General features: G+C 35.4%; 1 long non-coding RNA gene across 1 annotated transcript; it reads right to left on the reverse strand.

Annotated features, from left to right (window-relative positions):
* Positions 1-4,013: 4,013 nt before the first annotated feature.
* LOC149226526 (uncharacterized) lies at positions 4,014-4,940 on the reverse strand. Its single transcript, XR_016247737.1, has 3 exons — positions 4,680-4,940; positions 4,498-4,590; positions 4,014-4,209 (listed from the first exon to the last, which is right to left on the reverse strand). It is a non-coding gene; the product is annotated as an uncharacterized LOC149226526 (long non-coding RNA).
* Positions 4,941-23,008: the final 18,068 nt, after the last annotated feature.

Raw genomic sequence — 23,008 nt, forward strand, 5'->3', positions numbered from 1 at the left:
ACTTTTTGAAGGAGAGGGGGATGTTAGGTCCCTATACTACTAGTGTAACCCCTTATTGTTATTAGTACAACCCCCCTATTATATTGTTGCACCCATGTCATCCCCATATTGTTATTATTGTGCCCTATAGAAGCCCACTATTTTTATTATTGTGCCCTTACATTATTATTTTTATGTAGACTATGATTATATTATGACCCCTTAGACTCCTACATATAGAAAGGAGGTCTTGGCATTTGAATCATCTAAGAATTGTTCATTTGTGTAATGTAAAGAAGGTTTCCCCCTCAAAGAGGCTGAATTCTAAGGCGTTGATCTATCTTTTATATTTTTTGTGAGTTGGTTTCTTAACAATTCACTAGATCTAATTATTGACAGATATTTTTATCTTTGAAAATTATGATCTGGGTCTTTCTGAAGTTCTGAGGAGATGTGAAATTTTAGGTCAAAATTTTCAAATATGTATGAAGGTTGGTGTCGATGAAGTCGTGTATACACGCATGTTCATTTCTCCATAGTCACATCCATAAAGGAAGGTTTTCTATTAATTTTTGGGATCTGTACGCAGGATGGTCTCGGTTAAGTCGCATATACATGTAGGTTTTTTTCTTTAAAGTCTTGTATACAAAGGAAGGGTTTATGTTCATAAATGACTCATCAACATGATCAGTGTCATTGTATCTCGCTTGTGTGTCAATGGTGTCCTCATGTTCATCTAGGTTGAGTGATAATATCTGAAGCAAAATTGATTGAATGATGAATTCGAATTTGGTTACATGTTGATTGGTTGAAAATATTATCGACTGTGCTAATTTCATGAGGGTTTTGTAAGCTAACAAAATATTTCAGAATAACTATGGTCAACCTTGTGTTTGATTCAAAATTATAATTTTTCTTTATATTGAGATCTGTACATAGGTTGCTCTATAGAAAACTGCATATACACATATGTTTCCTTAAGTGAAGTAGCGTATACATGTTGGGATATGAATGATTAGGCGTGTAGTTGATTATGTGTGTTGATGCAGTATTCTGAGCTCAGTTCTATGTTCTGGTTACAACGATCTAATTTTTATGTTTGAATTAAGTTGGTGTTTTCTTCAATTGATCTACGAGTTGCGATGTATTAAAGCAGGTGGATCTAGTGTGAAAATTTATGAAACGTCGTCGATGAATGTTGCTGATGGTTGGAACCTTTAGTGAGGAAGTCAAAGCTTTCTACCAATAGTAGCTGGTGATTATATTAGGGGGTTGGAGCTCCCTTCCAGTGATAGCTTGAGAACGAGTGAAGGTTGTAGCCTTCAGTAGGTGGGTGCCTACGTATTGGCATGAGTCTAGACTAGTACAAGAATGCAAGAATTCTTTGATATTAATAATTTTGAAGACTAAGATGTAAGAAACGATGGTTTTCTCCCATGTTGGGTTTCCACCTTAAATCTTAGTTTTCATGTGTGTTTCTTATGTGTGATACTTTATTATGTTCTTACTTCACATGCTTATCGCTTATCAAATTCCTGATAAATCTCATACATTTTGGTTTAAGTTTAAAAGATAAAGAATTAGCTATTTTACAAGTTTACTAAGCATACGCTAGCTTCTTTTACAAAAGTTTGGTAAAGTCACGTATATATTTCTGAAAAGAAAATTATTATTGTGATTTTTTCAAACTATTGATTCAGGCCACCCCTAAGTACTTTTCCCAACACTGTGGGCAAGAATACTACCCAAGTGGGGTTGGAGGCCAACTAGTGAGTCGATTATTAAGTTGATGATTTTTCATTATCATTATCACATCTAGACAGTAATTTCATCCCTTTTACTACTCCTTTATCAGTCCATTTAACATAATTTCTCATCAAATACCATACCATATGATACTTAATTATTATTTAGTGTTTAACTAGTGTTTGTTTTCATTTATTTCTAATAGATTAAATATTATTATCCATGATTTTTCTTATGGTGTTTTTCCAGTCATTCCCACGTAATAATAATATTGAGTCTCCATGGTCAGTATACTTACATAGCTCCAAGACGATATTTGGAACGTGGATTTTTTTCCTAGGGATATTGATATGGATTTTTTTTTGCCTAACTCATACCCAAGTAAACACCATCAGGCTCTAACTCATGATCTATAGGTTAATTATATCACACCGACAAAAATAGAGTGACCATCTTCGGATTTGATTTACAAAATAAACAAGTGTTGCATGCAGCCGGTAGTCCCTGCCGGGGTCTGCCACAACAAGCCGGGGTTTGCTACAACAACAATACAAACGCTTTCTGCAACATGCCGAATTCAATGTGTAAATGGTTAAAAAATTCAGGGGTCTGCCACAACAACAATAAAAACGCTCTCCATCTATTTACTAGTCTTGCCAAGTGCAAAAGGATTTAATCAGAATTTGTTCCTTCGCAGTAGAATGGCTCAGCTTGAACGCAAGCTGGGAGATGTTGGAGAATCGCCAGATGCTCACGCGAAGCTTACTCCTGGCATTCATATTTACTCTGCTGGCAGATGTTGGAGATTCGCTTGATGCTCAAGCGAAGCTTACTCCTGGTATTCATATTTACTCTGTTGTTCCTCTTCTCTGTTATTTTTTCTGTAATTGTCAATGGATATGTTGTTACCCATGTGAATTTTTTTCCTATAATTTCTCTCACATATTGCAAATGAACATCGCAATAGATCATCAACTTGGCGCTGCCAATGGTTTGGAACCACCGAAGCAAGATGGATTGACAACGATGGCACCATCAACAACATATACCTTGAAGAACCATGAAAATGATGTAACCAACCGTTTAAAACAGGAGACCAACCGATTAAAACAACAGATATTTGTAGTGCAGGACGCTGGCTACGAGGAGGAAGGCTATATTTTCATCTCAGTGCTAATCAATAAACTCTATTAATTGATGCTCTAACTTATTTACAGTGTTTTAAATGTAATGGATGCTCTTTATCTTTTTAATTTCTGGTCCTTGCCCTGAAATAACTTTTAAAGAAAGGTTCAGGCACAACAAAACTAGATTTTTGCCCAGAATCATCACTCTACCTGTTGGAGGCAGCGAAATTGATGGTGTCTGAAACAGAAACAAACAAAATTTGGCATATTATATATATGTAGCTCTGAAAGTATGTTGTACATTTGAAAGTATTCCATCACTGTTATAACATATAACATTAATCTGAAAATGGCTGGGGCTAATTATTGTACAACTAACAGAGTTTTAGTTGCTTGTTGTTACACACTAGTAATACTACTTGTGCTGCTTTCTGTTTCGCTTTCGCATGCCCACTCCATAACAGCAGGGCCGTCGTCGTCGTCCGCATCACAACGAAATTCACAATTAAAGGTGTCGGAGGAGAAAATGATGCCAAAAGGTTGGTATTATAACTCATTTTTCCTTATGCTACGTTTGTATTATAACATATTAAGTTGCTCAATTAATCACAACGCCGACACAGCAAAAGCAATATAATTCTGTTGGTGACAGGTATGGCAATGCTTTTTGTTAGTGAAAGGTAATGTTTTCTTTTTAGTTTTTTCATTTGAGTTATATTAATGTAATGGGGCATCTGTGAGTTTGCAGGTCCGTTATCCACATCAACTGGTCACGATAACGTGAACAGCTTTCACAACAGCCCGTACTGTTTGTGCTGCGAATTATGCTTCGATGCATGTAAATGTTGCAAAAAATGTTGCCGCCATCCACCATGTTCATGAGTCCAGACTGCTAGAAAATAACACTGTTATATTATATAAAATAGCCAGAATGTATATGTGGCTACTAAATAATGGTGATAGTCCTGTAGGCATTGTGAGACCAAAATTCTGAATATATAATGCGGTTTTTCATTCAAGTCTTTGTAACTTTATGACATCAAAATTCAGTGTATAGAATGTCGTTTTCATTTATTTATTTCTCTCTGTTACGTTGAAAATTTAGGGTAGTTATATTAATTAAATACAACAATTATAATGACAGAACCAGAACAATACATGTTATAAGGAGTTAAAAAGTCTGTAGCATTAAAGAGAGTTAACATACAGTCCAACGATAAAGCCCAGGAGATGTCAAGTCTGTGCAGAACCTACACAACAGACCGTGAGGTCAAGTCTGTCCGGCGAGAATCTAACTAGAAAAGAACCCAATTACAGTCATAACTTCTTCTGCTCAAAAGCCGAGCTCTAATTCTTCCTGGCCAAAAATACTTTGATACATAAGCCATATTAATCTTTAAAAAAAACGGCTACAAGATAAACTCAAACCCTAAACCCTAATTAACAACTGATGCGACCTATGTGAAGTTCGAATTGTAACAACTTCCAGGAACCAAGAACCATAAGCAAATATAAGCTATCAAGCATGGGTAAGCCCTCATATAGAGGTGATGGAAAAGGAACCTGGAAAATGGAAAAAAAAAATGACGGCCAGTTGGGAAGAAACAAGATTAATGGGGATTGGAACCGGAGCTCCACATTATACCTGTAAGGGTCAGCCCGCGCTTTAAAATTTTAAGAACACGCCTTAAAAGGAAGAACCATAGCACGTAGGCCATTCCTGTAGCCGAGAAAACCCCTGTTCATAGCAACAGCAAAGTAATTATTGAACACTAGCGGCAAATTGCTCAGTACAGCGGAAGGATAACGAGTAGGGTTGTGAGTTACCTGGAGCTGCGATGATTGTTCGCCATGAGGAAGAACCCATAAGCTGCATTGTCGTATCCAAACCCTCGTGAAAATCTATCATTGCCAGTGGAGCAATGTAAATTGAGGATACACCTCATTCAAGTCTAAACAGAAAGCAACCTGGAACAATTTGGGCAAATTGGTTACCAGGCTTGGCACTTACTCCATCATCATCCAGCCATAGCCCAGGGATAGGCGACGATAATCCCCCTAACCTTATAGTTAATAGAACTTCAATGCATTAGGACACTTGGAAGAAGCCGTAGGACACTTGGAAGAAGCCGTGGGAGTTGTAAAAGAAGCCGTGGCAGCTGTGTACATGTAGCGACAGTGGTGTCAAACTGCGCCAAACTGCATAATTCCCGAACCTTATTACTTTGCATAAAATAACTTGATCGGCCTTTGTTTTAAAACACTTAGGATAAAATAACTTACACTTCCTGGGCAGGCAAGGCCGGCAATAAGACCTCCAAATAGAAACATTCGATAAAAATTGGTTGAGCCGAACATTTTTTTTTAAAACATAGGTTTGAACCTCAAATGTACGGGTAATATTATTCGGTCAAAGTGAATTAATAGGAAGTCAATGATCGCTATAGTCCAGGTAGGGACTAATAAGACAAATATTAAATAAATACAACATGGGTTTTTGACAAAACATCCCTAATTAAGTGACTTGTGAGTGATTTCTTGAGAAAGATCATGGATTGGGTGTTACACGCATTTATTTCGGGGACATATTTGTTATTATGATTGTATATAGACTATGTCCCAAATAACACAAATAGTTATCAACTTAACGGGCTCCATCCAATCCTCAAATGGTTTGATATGGCTGTTAAGAATTTTTTAATATTAAATTTCATTTATTTACAACCAATGCTTTGTCTTTTAATTAATTGAAGTTTCTATTTCAGTGAGTTCCTATTATTTTAATCATTGAGTAAGATATACTTTACGAGTTTGTGTTTTCTAGCTACATGATCATTAAAACCACCAATAATAGGAAATTATCACTTCTCCACATATATTTTGCATATAGCCTTGAAATAATAGATAATGTTGAATATACATTTAAATGTGAAGTGTTATAACAATCATAAATATGAAATTGTAGAAGACGGCATTTTTTCGTGTCATTTCCAGGGAATTTGCAATGGCATGAAGGAACAATCTAGGGTTGGATAGGTGCATTACATCTAGTACTATTCGGGGCTGAGTTTTAAATATGGGAGGGGAATCAACATAAATAGTTGATCTCCTATCTCCTTGCAGGGAAAACCATGGTAAGCTCGCATCCAACTTGTATGAGAACATTTATGGTACATGTGTGAAGAATATATGAGTGTATGAGTAGAGGTGGAAGATAAATAAATCTTATCATTTCATCTAGTGTTGTAGTAATGACCAACCATTCCAATAACTAGTTTACAAGAACAATCGAAGGAGGAGGGTGAGGGTAGCACGTGAAGAACTTCATCTATTTTGGAAACAAATGGAAGAAAATGTTACTTTCAAAATTCCCATTAGAGACTAAGGGCGAGTGGTACAAATGCACATCGTTGCCCCATATGTTTAAATAAAATTTCCATGGTTTGGAAAATAAAGACTCACATGAATTCTTACTTGAAATTAAAGTAATTTGTAGAGGATATGATTATTATACTAATGCTCAAAAGCTAAAATTGTTTCCTCTTACTCTAAAAGGATCAACTCTTTGATCATTCATGAGCCTCAGTGTGAATTGCATACAAACATGGGAAATACATTAAGAATGTATTCTTCAAGAATTACCAAGACCACTACATGGCCAGTGAAGATATTTTCGGAATGAGACAAGGAGAATATGAAAGTTTAAAGGAATATGTGGAATGATTTTAATTCAGCCTTCGAAAAAAAAAATACAAATAGTTGGGGAAAGAGGCCCAAAAAATACTCTTGCTCAAAGGAATCTAAGATAAATTTCTAGAAATAATAAATGTAAAGGGAACATCTGATGCTTTTCAACTACCGTATGATGATTTTTTTTTTAATTATGTATAAGTTGTTAAAGAGGAAACTTCAATGCTCGTAAGAAATCTAGATAGCTTTCCTCTCAAATTTTGGAATCCACTGCAAGAACGGGAGTTACAGGAGCTGAAATCAATAATTTATTTGAAATTCAAAAAATGATATTATTATATCTTTAATTTCACAATTGGATATTTTTTGTGTTACGAAAAATCAAGATTAATTTGAAGAAGTGTTTTTCATTCAGTTCCAAAAGAAACAACTCGTAAGAGGTTGTCCTTTGGATAGTCTCAAGACTTCTATCATGTGAGACTTGAACCATCCCCTTGGTAGTTTCTCTTCCTTATCCATGATTAAAGCGACATATAAAAAATATCAAGAAGCTATAGAAAGATCATTTTATACAATGGCATTGCAACAAACATGGAAACTACGGCTTGCATATATGGTTCAAAACACTATCCTCCAAATTTCTTCCTCGCATAATCCATTATGGAATACTCCTGCACTATTGTATCCATGTCAACCTCAATAAAACTCCCACAACCGTTGCCCACATATTTTTCATGTATCATCACATAACCCCATGTTTAGTTTCCCTCGCATTGTAGAAAAAATGTATGATCCATACTTTGCACCGACTCTTCAACAACATCTTGCTTCCCTATAAAGATTGAACACACAACCTAATGATCCACATGGTCAAACAACTCCATGCCCTACACAAATTCCTACTTAAACTATCCCACACCATCATAATAATAAATTATTATGACATGCTTATAGTGTTGAGCTAACAATTTACCCTCCTTTCCTACCCATTTTATCTCACGTACACCGTGGAAGTAAAATTAGACTAGGTCTAGGAAGGTTTCAAATGCAAAGGTTACTGAAATCATGGAAGAGAATGAATGCTATTCTAATGTTTATCAGCAGGTAGATGAGATCAGGAAGACATGGGTAACATTTGATGAAGAAAAAATATCGGAAGCAAAAATTAGATAATTCCTTGCACCATTGTCGCCATATCTAGATCCTTATGCATATCGGAAGCAAAAATTAGATAATTCCTTGCACCACTGTCGCCATATCTAGATCCTTATGCATTTAGGAAGATCAATTTTCTAAAGAACTTTATGGGATGAAAACTATAGAAAATTAAGTAACTCAATGTTTTTCCGAGGAAAAAATCTTAACTTTTTATTAAGAAACCATAAAAAGTTTTTGTACAAAAAGTTCATAAGCCAAACTGTTAGCTCAAACGTACACTATCTGCTCAACCCTCAGGGAGCTGTACTGCTGTTTTAAAAAACCAGTTAAAGTCTTCCTCGCGGGAGGATGTATAGTCGAAACTTCAAAAAATAACATGATGATACCTGGGGCCTCCTTCGACGAAGGATAACCGACCCCAACCAAACAAAAAGTATGTCTGAAACCGTGTGTAAATATAACAAAAATACATATAAAGAGTCTGTATACTGTATTCTATAAGCCGGATATTAAGACTAGAAAGGAAGATATATACAAAAACCAAAACTGTAGATAAAACTCTGTGTAAAAAGCTTTCAAAACCGGAGAAAAACTTCTGTGGTCAAAAATGCTGAGCATATGGAGGCTGATCTGTTCTGTATGACTGCCCCTCTCTGGTCTCTTCTATCGCCCAGCTGCCCGGATCCTGTTGTAGACCAGCCTTAGATAGCTGATCTGCTTCCTCATTCCTGTCCCTGTAGATATGACATATAGTAAACCTGTTAAAAAGTGTCTTCAGATAGTAAATTTCTTCAACAATTGTCTTCAAAGTCTGATTTTGACAAGATGCAATTCCATTGACCCAGTTTATGACATTGAGTGAATCCCCAAAAATCTGTATAGAGTTGATGTTTCTGTGATGGAGCCAGCATAAAAGGTATCGTAAGGCCGATAGTTCAGCATAGTTGTTTGTGCCAGAACCCAACCCAACAGAAGCTTTTAAAGAATGTTCCGAATTAATGTGTATGCACAGGCCTGCTCCAGCCCTGTTGTTTTGGGAGGCCCCATCAAAGAAGCCACAGGGAATGCCCTCCTGAATAGTGATATGTCTTTGTTTTTTTTTGGTTTTTTTTTCCTCAGGTGGAGGCAAGGCAGAATATATGGCTGTGATATTAGTAGCAATAACAGAAGAGGGTGTATCCTTATCTTGGAACAAGCTTTTGTTTCTAGCAAGCCATACACCCCAGCAGAAAATAAGGGGCAAGTTCCTCAGATTCCCTTCCGGATAGGTGTGCCACCATTTCCTCCAAGCAATATCCAAGGGATCTTGCCCCCACTGAGCTTTAAACTTGAGAAAACCAGTGACCTCCTCCCATATCTTCCTTGTGAAAACACAAGTGATAAAAAGATGATTGATCGTAGTAACTCAATGTTAATTAAAGCTTGGTTTCAATTTATCATTCTTGGCAGCATCCTTTTAGGAGAAACTGGTTTCTCATATCCTGATATTTATTAAAGAACATTTTTGAAACTGGGGTATAAGAATACTTGAGACCTTCCTTCATAAATGGATCCATTGGAAGTACTCTTATAATTGAATATATCTCATTTTTCAAGTAAAGTAGGGTAGGATAGTGAAATAAATAAAATATATATGCATACTATTGAGCCTCCAAAACTGCCTCTTTTTTACATTTTTTTATATATATTTCACTCGTTCTTTCCACTTACCTTCATATCACTATAACTTTGTTTTGAGTAAAATTCCATTATAACCGTACAAATGTAGTAATAAGATAAAATTCCATTATTGTCTCAATTCTATATGTTTTTTTCATGAGCTTGATTTGATTAGGCATAAGCTAATGAATATTGCATGTTTCATATCTCTACTAACATTTTGTAACTAATTTGAAGGTTCTATAATATTGGACAAGTTATAAATTAACTGAATCATATAGGAAGTTACACATTGGGATACATTTAAAATATTTAAATTTAGAAAACTATAAAGTAGTGAAGTTACATACATGAAAAAAATAACATTGAGAAATAAGGAAGAATGAAAAGGAGAATTCATCATTTTATATTCTTCAATTGTAGTTGGTAAGATAATCTATTGGTAGACTCAACAACAACAACATTCTCCAATGTATTATATTCATTATAATTTTAACATCTCATTTGCAGCAAGTTACTAAATATGTCCTCGCTAGACATCGTTCCTCCGAGCCAGTCCAGATAATCCCCATTTGCATTTGAAGAATAGATCAGGTAACCTACTGCAAAATGAATTTATTTTTTTATAGGATTATAGAACATGTAGCCTACTTAAAAAAAGCTTTATTTTCTTAACAATGTGTAGGGATGAAATGTCATATATATAAAAAAGTACAGTTTTATTGTCATAACTTCATAAATTTAATGAAATTACGAAACATGAAAGTTAATAAATTATTTATAATCATATTAAATGAAATTGATATATATATATATATATATATATATATATATATATATATATATATATATATATATATATAGATAAACTGTTTCCAAATGTGTAATTCATTTTAAAATATTTTTGATAGTATATTTTGTAATTTTATATTCAATTGACATGTAATAATTAAAACAAGAATATATTATTAAGAAAAATATTTTAGTGTTAAGAATGAATAAAATATTTCAATGCTTATATTAAACAACATAGTGTTTTCATTATTTGTTAGTTCATATTAACTAATATTATCATATGTGTAATCTATTTCATTATTAGTACCCGCCAAGGTAGGAATTTAGCGATCAATTTGCTTTTGAATACCGTTAGTTGAGTTTTGAGTGATATATTTTACAATGTTTAACATTATAAAATCTACAAATATTTTTCAACATCATTGTAAAAAATAATTTGTAATGAGTGCATTGGTTCATATTTTGAAGGTCTCATTTCCACCATGATGACATGTGCATTGGAGTATAACGAAATAATAGTACTTTTAGTGGGATTTTATGCCATACCTAAGATTTGTGCAACTTCTATCACTATCATTACTCCTAATGATTTTTTTCTTTCGAGTTTATAGTTGACAATTATTCTAGAGGAAAGGGATAATAAGCCTGGGTTTCCTATTCCTTTCCTTCGTCATTCTTTGGTTTGTTTTTTTTTTAATATGTATGTGAGGTTGCATGATCACATGAAGTTTTCTTTTTTAATTATTTCAAGAGTATAAAGAGAAGCCCCTCACAAATTGTGATATAGATTTGATGTTGGTGACATGCATAGCTTGCTTTGGTTATTATTGATCAATATTTTTTGTTAATATTCTTTCCCTGATTCCCAAATAGATGAAGAGAGCTCTATTCATATATTTTTCATGGGAAGGATGCCATGCTTGATCGATGAATCCAAAATGTTGGGATATGATTATGAGATAATTTACAAGAAAGGGCATGACAATGTAGTAGCTAATGCTTTACCACACTAATTTGAGGATGAAATCACGTTGCTATCAATCTCTCTTCCCATAGTAGATTAGATTGAATAAGCCCACAAGGAATGGTTTTCACACCCGTCTCTCTACCGATTTATTAGTAACTTGAGATCCAATCCTAATTCCTCAGTAGGCGACTATTGGGAGGATGATATTCTTCCCTACAAGGATCCAGTAGTTATATTGATGACATCCACCCTAAAAACCCACATTACGAAAGTGTTGCGTTCATATCCAACTATAGGGCATTCAGGATTTTAGAAGACTTATGTTGGAACTCGTCGTTATTTATTTTCGACTACCATGAAAAATGACATTCTTAATTTTGTGGTTGAATGTGATATGTGTCAATGCCACAAAGGAGAAACAGTCAGGTTATGAAGAACCTTACAACCATTTCCACTCCCTCCCTCTATTGGGGTAGATGTTTCCATGGATTTCATTATTGGTCTCCCAAAGTCGGGCAACAAATTCATCATCATGGTGGTTGTGGAAAGACTTTCTAAATATGCTCATTTCATTGCTCTACCCCACCCATTTACCCCCGCTTTGGTGGCTCAATCTCTCATGGACTAGATCTTCAAACTACATGGCATGCCAACTTCCTTTGTGTCTTATCGTGACCCGACTTTCATGATCAAATTTTGGCAAGAAATTTTCAAGCTACAAGGCACCCGACTCCAACTAAGTATTGCCTATCATCCACAAACTGATTTTTAAACAGAAGCAATCAACAAATGTTAGGAGACATATCTAAGGTGCTTCACTTCAGAAAAGCAGCATCAATGGGTATAGTGGCTACCTTTAGCTAAATGGTGGTATGATACTAACTATAATGAAGCCACCAAGATGACTCCATATGAAGAACTATATGGAAAACTCCCACCTTCATAGATTTCTTATATCCCTACATGTTCTAAGGTGCAAGAAGTTGATCAAATCCTACAGAACTATGCTTCCATGCTAGCTCATCTCAAAGATAATGTTCATGAAGCTCAAAATAGAATGAAGAAATAGGTAGATTAGCATTGTTCAGATCTCACATTTCAAGAAGGGGATTAGGTATTCCTGCGGTTGCAATAATATAAGAAAACATCGCTCAAACAAAAGGGCTTCCACATACTATCTCCAAAATTCAATCGACCTTATCAAATACCTCAGCACATTGGAGTAGTAGCCTAGAAGTTTGCCTTGCCACCAACTTCAAAACCCAATCCAATATTCCATGCATCATGCCTTAATAAAGTGGTGGGGAACAATTTTAGAATTCAAACTAGTCTACCCGAATTGGAAGAGGAAGGTTCACTTTGAATCCAACCAGAACATGTCCTCAATACTCGTGAAAGAAATCTGTGTGATCACACAATCAAGGAATTCCTCATCAAGTCGAAAGACACCTCTCTAGAAGATGCGACCTGGGAACCCACCACTATTCTTTAGTAGTTTTCGCAGCTTCAACCTTCAGGACAACGCTTCTTTTGATGGGGGAGGGCATGTTATGGTCCAACCATAACCCCTTCATTTATGTAATAAATGCAATGGGGCTGAGTCATACTCATAGTTAGTTAAATAATCAATAAAGCCCTTATTAATAATTGTAAGTGGTACACCCACATTTAAGAAAGGGACCACAATTAGTTGTAGACTGGCCATAATTAATAAATAAAGTGGTTAACCAATGTTATGCAAAGGAACACTAGGTGTTAGCTTTTTGGAGGTCATTTATATATAAGTAGTTGTAGCTAGAAGGGAAATATCATCGAGTCTTATTTGTAACTGAACTTTACTCTGCTTGAGGTTGCCCCCTCTATCATCGAGTCTTATTTGTAATTGAACCCTACTTTGATGGAGGTTTCCCCCATATAGAGGGAAGTGAACATTGCATCTATCTATGAATAATAAAATACTTGCTCTTTTTTCTCATTTTATTCTATGTTCTCGGTTGTATTTCTTCACACATATGGTATTCTGGAATTTCTTGCAAGTTAAGAGCATAACAGTCTAGGATTGTTACAATGTTTGGTTAGGGGTTTAATATTACGTAAATGAGAGTGTATTTTTTGACAAAGTTTTAGATTTATTCAACAATAATATTTAAAATATAGTTCCTTGCCAAGGATTTTACCTCTCCCATGTTTACCTCCTAAGAAATTGGTGTTTGATTTATGGTAAAAATTATGAAGGTATTCCCTTCTTTAGGGAAGGCCATGAGGGTGTAATTTGAAGGCATGTCTTATAACCATATCTTATATTGCGATAACACTTATAGGCTTGCAATAAAAACTTGATTATTTGTCATTGAATAAGGAAAGGAGAGGGATGGAAAGTGACTAAGTCGATCCTTGGGGTAATAGCTGATACCTTCTAGAAATAAAAAGTTTGTAAAATCCTATAGAGGATCAAACTGACACTTAATACCTTCTCTACCCTTCTTTTAATTCCCTAACAAATGGTTATTATTTATGGTAAAGGATAATTATAGTTGCATCATATTCCCCTCATAGCATTTTCTTGGTAAACATTCTAAATATTTGTGCACTAAAATTCTCCATTGGTCCCTAAGTACAAGCAACTTCAGTTGAGGAAATTCCACAACTTCCTCAATTCAAATATTGTGAAGCCAAAGGAACTATCATCTAGGTAACAACATTGATAATACATGGTTACATGTGTCTTCTCTAGATTTGTTTTCTTGGTGAACAAGGGGAACAAGGAATATAGAACCTAATATCAAATACTCAATCACTTAAGGAAAGGAAGCATGAATATATCTCATCACATAAATCAAAAATTTTGTTCATCAAATTATCTACACCCTAGTGAAGTCAAGTGCTCGTAGACTTGTCACTCCAGGTGAAATGTTCTCCATGGCTAGCATATGTATGCAAATGTGAAACCCAACGACAATTATTCTGGTTATACATATCCTCTATTATTAGTAATTATTATTACTCTTCATATTTCTATGAAATTGATCTGGACTATTAATTTATAGAATCTTCATTTGGGATTAGACCTTTAAATTTGTTTTCTTAGTTTTCTACATATTTCTCTTTACGGAAAAATAATCATATTTATTGTGAAATCTTTCTTTTGTCTATAGTAATTATGGTCATGATTCAAATAGATAATTATTTTACCTATAAATTAAAAATTACAATACATTATTTGTTATATGTGCGATCAACGTGCCATATTCATAAATTTTAAGAGAGAGAAAAACACAAAATGTGACATCACAAACAAGTATTAGTGATGATCTACTCCACCCTTAATTAGACGATTTATAAAAATAAGTATTATAACTAGATAGAAAACTTTTATATATGATTCCATAAAGCAAGGTATACCCAAAATCTCATCCAAAGTTGACTTCTAAGGTTATAAATGAATCTTGCTTATAAGACACAATATCCAAATCTCTAGTGACTATGGAAAACAAATTTTCTGGATAAAGAAAAAACTGACAATGTTGTTGATCTTAAAGATGGAAATAACTTGGCCAGCATTACTTTGAAAAATTCATGATAGTTCATTTTTCTATCACCATCCACATCAACCTCTTGAATCATCTCATCAAATTATTTATCGATGAGATTTTCCCCTAAATTTTTCATGATGTGAAGTAGCTCAACAATAAATATGAAACCATTTTGGTCCTTTCCGAAAACATGGAATGATTCCTTAAGATCTTCTTTAAAGTCATTATCCTCCACCTTTCATGCAGTGATATTTAGGAAATTTGAAAGACCAATGGTGCCATTACCATCTGAATCAACCTCATTTATCATATCTTGTATCTCTTCTTTAGTTGATTTTTTACACAAAGAACACATTATTGTCCCAAGCTCCTTCATTGTGATACATCCATATCCATCCTTGTAAAATAAGGTGAAAGCCTCCTTGAACTGAAATATTTGTTCCTTTGTAATCCTATCCATCCTTCTATCATAATACAAGAGAATAAACTACCATAGAAACTAGGATGATACTTCGACTAGGTTTTCCTAGGTCAATATTGATCTTACATTCTCCTGTTCGGCCTTATTCCTTCTGAAAACCAAACAAGAGATGATCTAGGCAGATCGTAAAAGGAAAAAATTTTGAGGTCCTTGAAACTTAGTGAAACCTATCTTAGATAGAAGATATTATCATCCTGAATCCAATGATGCAAATGACACCTCAATCTTACAATGTATGTGAAAGTTATGGACCGTTAAAGCTTTTGGGAAACAACAAACAAAAGTGCAAGAAAGACCTAGAGTGATGATGTGGCATTGATGTTAGGAAAGCAGATGCTGATGTAATCTATATAAATGCTGACGCCATTAGGATGACGTGGTAGTATGATTAGTAAGGAACCAATTATGAGGCAACATGTGGTAGGTGACATCATCATGATCTCAATAGCCTAGAGAATGACCCCGTCGGTAGTATGGATGAATAATAATGTGCCACGTGGCACTTAGTCAATAGTCGGTCACTTTCTTAAGGAGGCAACATTTTTGACCTGTATGGCAGTCGATGGTGACTAAATTTTTTCTTGATTAGTTTGTCTAATAATAACTAAAAAATTGGCGGTAATTTTCAATGGTCATATTATTTCTTTAATAAAAAAATAAATTCTTTTTAGAGTGACCGACAGATGATCAAACATCATTAGCCAGCCTGGTAGTTATATATACATACACACACACACACACAGATATATATATATATATATATATATATATATATATATATATATTAAAAAAATGTCAGTGACAATTGAACCCACTAGCACACCTTTTATTTAAAACAAAGGAAACACAAAAATCCTACTAGCCGTGACTCAACCCAACAACTGGTGAGAGGACAACACCCTAACAAGAAGTCCACCATTATTGGGCCATGTGATCATATTTGGTAGGTCAGCCACCAAATGTTATATAACCCTGAATTCAACTAGGATGTCGGGGTTAGAGAGAGTGTGAAACTCATTTGCCCACAGAACCCCGCCTGCAGAACGTTGCAACTAACGGAACCACAACCTTATTAGGTGCAATTTTTTAGAAATGTTTCCAAAATATTGCAAGGAATATTCCCCAAAGAGAATCTATGGAGAATCTAAAATAATTCCCAGAGCTCAAGAAGTCATGAGCACAAAACAAGGTCAATTTTATACTCATTTGCACTGGAATTTTGCCTACAGTTCACTCGTGCAATCCATTTCTTCATCGAAGAAGCAAATTTTATTCCATCTCCAAAAATAATTTTGGGGGGAATCTAAAAGATTGTTGGGGAGCCCAGATTTGACCATGGCAGAAAACCATGGAAAATTTTAGGGGCTAATGTCCGCCCAGTGGTCTAATTTTCCATGATTTTTCCACAAAAAAGATTCTCTAATTTCCATTTTTTATAAAAGATTATTTGCCCAAATTTTAGAATATAAAATTATTTTACCTTAAAAATCACCAACATTATATAGATTTTATATATAAAATCATTATAAATTTTAATAATCGTACAAATAGATCAATAAATATTTTATGGTTTGCATATTAGGGATTAGTAAGATTCGCCAATGTTTTTAAACTTCAAGAAAAATTTTCATCCTTAAAAGTTTTCTTGGAAACGGGTTGAGTCTCATATTTCTCAACATTTTGGTAGGATGTTGATCATGAAGATGATTTTCTAATTCAAGTAGCACATTTTCAGGTCACTCCCAAATTTTGAGGTATAAGGTATATTTTTCCATGTATTCATGTCGATTTTGCTACTAATGAATGGAGAGGCCTCGCCACTTTGAGGAGGGCATCGAGACGTAACCCACACTCGGTGAACTTCATTATGAAGTTTTTTGTTTCATTTGCTTCTCATGGTTGAATTTTATTTTTTATTCTTTTACGTGATATGATTTCATGGTTACATGCTCTTCTATATGCAATTATGTATGCATCTTTGAAGTGAAAAGATTTGGATCAAGTTTGGTATCAGGTGGGTCTTATGTTGATGTGAATTGCAAGTGTATGATAACTAGGGCAAAGCTCCAAAGAGCTGAAGGAAAAATCAATACCTTTCATCGAAAAGAAAGGCGTGTAACATGAATGATGGAAATGCTAGATGAAGATGCTCGATTGGAGGAAGAAAGAAATTTTCGCAAGATATTCTACACCCTGGTAGAAAAGTTGGAAAAATATTGATAGAGTATGAGAAGGAAATGGTGAAGTGGGAGAAGAAAGAGCCAGATGATCATGCCTCAGTAAATTAAGGAGTAGGAGGAGAAGATCCTTTTGAACCTCCATCTCCATCTACTATAAAATTATCCAATTCTTCCTCATCATCTCGTTGCTCTAAAAGTAGAAAATATTATAAAAAATATTTTTTCAAGTTGGATGACAAGTTTGATTTACTTGTTTTTAATAAAAGAATATAATGCAGAAAATATATATAAATGGATCAAATTAGGTTAAGTTTATTTCCACATACAACGAATCAAATAACATCAGGTCAAGATCAAGTTAGCATCCCTTCGATTTTGTGGAAATTATCTTGTATGGTGGGAAGGAAAGCTGCAGAAAGGTGGTAAGAGTAATCATAAACTTCTTTCATCTTGGTCTTAGTTTGTTTCTACTTTACCAGGACAAGTTTACCCATTGGGTTAGAGATAGAAGGCCATGATTAAATGATAACATTTGAAACAAATCAAAGGTAAAAAATGTTCAAAATTTTAAAGAGAATTTTAGGAAACAATATTTAGCATTGAATGTTCCATTAGAATCTTCTAAGATGTGGATGAAATACATTAGATCTTTGCATATCTATTTGTGTGATTGATTGTTATTATTTGAACCTAAAACTCTTGATGAAGGTAGTGTGGAGGTTGTACATCTTGAAAGTAGGGGAAAGATTGAGCAAGATGATCGCACAAAGAGGACAATAAAAACTAAGAGAAAGGAAAAAAATCCCTCTTGTAATTATTTTGACAAGGAAGGTAATGATGAGGACCGTTCATGTAATTTTCATTTGGAATTGAAGCCAAAGAGGAATGGAAAAAAGAAGAAGCAAAAGATAGTTTCAACTTTTGTTATAGACATATTTGGGCACTGCAACTCCAATCACATATGTCCATAAACCAAGGGCTTCTAAACCCCTAAAATTGTTGTTTCATACCCTAAAGGAACAAGGTCAGTTGATTACATCATTTCCCAGCAGTTCTCCCTAAAAAACTACTCAAAAATGGTCAAAACTGGACCATACAGACTGCTCCATGCTAACAGTGTGATGCATTTCACTTGTTACACATGGGGGGTGTGATGCATACTAAAAATCCCTTCTGCAGGGTGTGATTAGTGAGAGCAGACAAATGGCAGAAGCAATTTGCTAGGTGGAAACTCAAAGAATCTTCTAGAAACTGCTCATATGACACTTGCCTCTCTGAATTCGCCGAGGCATGAGTAAGAGATCATGAAATCTCCAAGTGGAACTAAGAACTATAAGTGAAATGACACTAATCAAAATCCTAGAAGCTGACTCACTCTCCTACAAACATCTATATATGGATCCCTTATCCTTGAGATCCAGAGGCTAGAATTTTGTAATTTGTAAGGAAGTGTTGTTGGTTTCTCTTTGAAGAGATTGTATTGTTGGGTGATCTTGCTTTTTATGAGGTGAAGAGGGCTTTCATGCTGGGAGGATTATGCTGGATTAGACATCTTGGTTGTAATCCTCTCTTCTACTACTTCTATCAATAAAGCTATTTGAGTTTTCCTCCATACACTTATGTATCTCTGAATCTTGTATTTGTATATGTATTTGTATGGTTAATGTACATGTGATACTACATTGTTTATGGTTATAGGTCTCTATGATTTGATGGTATTTTGCTACTTTGACTCTGCAGGTGTTCATTGAAGTGCGACAAGTGAGAAAGGAGTGGCGAAAGCTCTATCAAGGGAGAGAGGAAACAAGCAAGGAGACTAGAGAAAGACTGAGGTTGGTACTCTCTGCTTCTCTCTCATCTATCTCTGATAAAGGAAACCACAAGTAACTTTAGTTTGTTTGTTTCTAAGATAGCTACTCGTCTTAGTGGGACTAGAAACTCTGAATGGACACTAGTTTTCTCGATAACAAAATGGCGACTCCACTGGGGAGTGAATAGTTTGTTTGTTTTGTTACTGTTGTTTGCTTTATAAACTACAGATGGAGCCTGAAGTTAAGCCAGCTAGCCTTCGAACTTCTTTTGCTATGCAACTGAAAAGTAGATCAATGCTTCTTCAATCAATCTCTGGGTTGGTTTATGAACTGAGCATCTAACTTGCAAACATCCTAAGTGCCCTAGTGGTAGCTCAAATAACCTCATTAGATCAACCCCTATACTTTGTGTTTAGTGACAATCATTAGCTCATCCTAGATCCCTGAACTTAGCTACAAATTGTGAGTGAAAACCAAGCTCAGTCTTGTCCTTGGGCCATCACACTATCTCTCATTGGCAACCTAGATGCATCGCACCTCCCATGTGTTGCAGGTGAGATGCATCATTGTTTCTCTCTGTAATAGGTGCAATGACTGAGTAAGACTATTTCTACCTCTAGATTTTGGTTTTTTCTTCATTGTCTTCATCTTTATTCAGTAGTTTTTCTGTCTATGATTAGTATATCACTGTTGAAACCTTATTCCTTTGCATGTTTCAGCCTCCATCAATTAAGAATTGTGAATTTTTTTTACGTATTTTTCATCATCCACAGTTCTCCTTTGCAAATAGTAGCTTAATCAAACTGTCATCTTTTGATTTGAAAGTGTCACAAGTGTCATTTTCAGTCAAGAAAAAGAGTGTCGTAAAGTCTTCCTCTTTCAGATAGTCGATTACACTTTTTCTATTGTATTTTATTTGAATTAATATTATTTCAAGTGTCAAAAGCAATTTTAAATTTGAAATCGCAAAGTGTCGTCTTAGTCTTCCTTTCATTTTTTGAAAAAAAAAAATTGTCAGTACTGTCGCTTTGAAAGAAGATAGTTCAAATTTTTACTTAGTTTTTTATTTGCCGTTCTCACATTAAGGAAACTGAAGAAAGAATACATGAAAGTTCATTTGCATTTATACTGCATGTGGTAATTGATTTAGGAAAAGTGCATCTAGGCTGTGCTCTCTGCTCTATGTTGAAAGAATTTTATTTCTCTTTCCTTAGTAGCTAGGATTTTCATTGCTAAAAGAAAGTAAATGATTGTTTATCATCTTGGACTGCACATTTAGGAATTGAATATCTACATCACGCAATGAACCTTAAAGGAAAACTTCTTAACAAAGATCAACTATAAAATAAACCTCAATGAACATAAAAATGCTTTGGAACCTAACACACAACATCTAGAAGTCTAGGCTAGAGATGTATTCCAGCATCGTAAAGCCTAGTAACTATCATTTTCATCGTAGGTTGGGTGATTCCTCCTCTTTGATATGACAAGTGCTAGTACGGACTTGTGCTCCCACGCATCGTCAAGTATATATTGGGAGACCACAATAGGCTACATCCTTTATCCTTAGGAAGCCTTGTCTGTCGCCCTATTGATCGCAATGCACTGAACACAGCATTCGGGAAGATTGACTATTGTAACGTAAAAAGTATTCTATAGTTTTGTGATTGGTTTGGTAATCCCTCTGTCTAGATTTCCAGAGAAGTCACTTTCGTTCCTTTTCAGACTCCTTAAAAGAAAAGTTCCATCTGAGCACTTGTCACTTCAGGCTCATTAAAAATTGAAGGCGACTAGAATCATCTTTAGCTTTTTCTCGACTCTTAAAAATTGAAAAATCAAGTTGTGTCAAAGCATCATAAAATTCATTTTAATCAGAATAACATCATCGTTCCCTCGTTGGTCTTAGGTTGAGAAAATGGAGTCCACCAATCAAGGATTTCCCCTTGGGGGAAATCCTAGTCCTTTGTCCTCTTGGGGAGATGTTGATGCTCCACACATGGCTACATTTTCCTTTCCAGGACTCAAAATCGGCCTTCCAGTATGGCTTTTCTCGACCTTTGTCGTTCAAAACACCACAATTCCTCAGCAATAAAATCAACAACTAGATGATGCTAAAGTTGCTCCCCCACCTTCTACTTCGTTTATTTCTCCCTCTCCTTCTTCTTCTTTGCTTGGTGAAGCTAGTAACGCTGAAAACCAAGTAACTGAGAAGAAAAAGAAAGAGAAGGAGAAGAAGAAGAAGAAACCAATGACGAAAGGGGGAAACCATGCATCATCTGGCAAAAATCCACACACTGCACCATCCAAACCTAAATATCCATGTGTCATTTTCAAGGGAAACCACCATCATCGAGATTGTCCTTGCATCCCATGGATCCTGAGGGACTGATCTCCCCACTTGCACAATCCAGTGTCTTCAACCTCTAACAATCATGTTGAGAGCACACCATCAACTAGTGAAAACAAAGTCAATGGAAGAAAGGAAGATCTAAATTTCCTTGTAGACCATGTGAAGGCGATCATGCCCTCCACCATTGTCCTTTCCTAGATGAAGCTAAAAGAGTCTTGGATAACCGTCCTACTTCATGACAACGACTTCCTCCTGGATACAAGAAACTCTTGCCGAGTCCATCACTTGTTGAAAATCTGACTCACACACCTTTTTTATCGGTCAAAGCACCTATCATTGAAGATAAACCCTCTGAATCCACATTGGACTAAAGTCAATAGGTTGAGAGAGCAGTCAACCCTACCTTGTCTTCAGATGGTCCACCTTCAGATGATACAATCACCAAAGAGGGTGAGAATGACACCGTTCAAATTCTTTTCGTTAACACAGAATCCGATGAACATGGGGGAAATCGACCTGTTCCTTCACCACAAGAAGGAAGTTCATCAGAGATTGATCTGTCTATTTATTCGGTCCCTCCTCCAAGCAATCTAGTCATTTCCTTCGACTGGAATCTACTAGGGAGACCCTGCCTACCATCTAGTGTACCATTCCAAATCATAGTACAAGCTTATAGAATGATCATGGTTGGTACTATCATAGATGAAGGGGATTCTGTGAGTATCCTTTACTCAAATTCTTAGAAAGCGCTTGCTTCGCCATCGCTTCTGCCTGAGATTCGAAATGTGACAGGCTTCAACAAGGGAACCAGTCGACTGTTACGTATCCTTCCAAATTTAAATATAACTTTGAGAAGGAAATCCATTCATCTAACCATGTTGGTAGTCCAAGGGTCTCCATATTACAATCTACTCCTTGGGCATGACTACATTTACAGCATATGAGCTATTGTTTCCTCACTTTTTCGAGTGATGTGTTTTTCGCATGAAGGCAGAGTGATCAACCTAGTTGACTAGCTTTCATTCTCTGATTCAAACACAACTACTAGTCAATTTCCATCCCTATCTGGTCTTTTTAAACAAGGAATGTCTCATCAATCTCTAGTCCGTCCACCTGTTGAGCACGAGTGATTCGGTAATTGTGACTGAAAACCCAGGGGGGGCATGAACCCTGGTCTGCTTCAGTAGGAAAACCCAGAGAGAAGGTAGGTTTTTCGCGTAGGATATCTGACTAAGTTTGATGCCCCTGTCTATCTAGGAAAATGGGATAAGATTGGAAATGGATCCCACCGTGATCACCTCTACTTCTCTTTATACCTAGGGGCATGAAAACCTTTTTGCATACAAGTGAAAAACGACCTTTTATTTTCTTAGTTTGTAGGATCTCAACCCTTTAACCTCGTAGTTTGGTCATTCCTAACTTGCATAGAAAAGGCTCTAGAGCAAAGTTTCGATGGGGCAAGCTCCCTAAAAAATGAACCTACTAATAAGAGACATCCTTATTATACAACTAGCCCGCGCCGATTTATGCAA

The sequence above is a fragment of the Pinus tabuliformis genome, chromosome J (genome assembly GCF_031772625.1).
Source record: "Pinus tabuliformis cultivar Carrire ecotype Pingquan chromosome J, CPIR1, whole genome shotgun sequence".
In the NCBI taxonomy this organism is placed as follows: Eukaryota; Viridiplantae; Streptophyta; class Pinopsida; order Pinales; family Pinaceae; genus Pinus; species Pinus tabuliformis.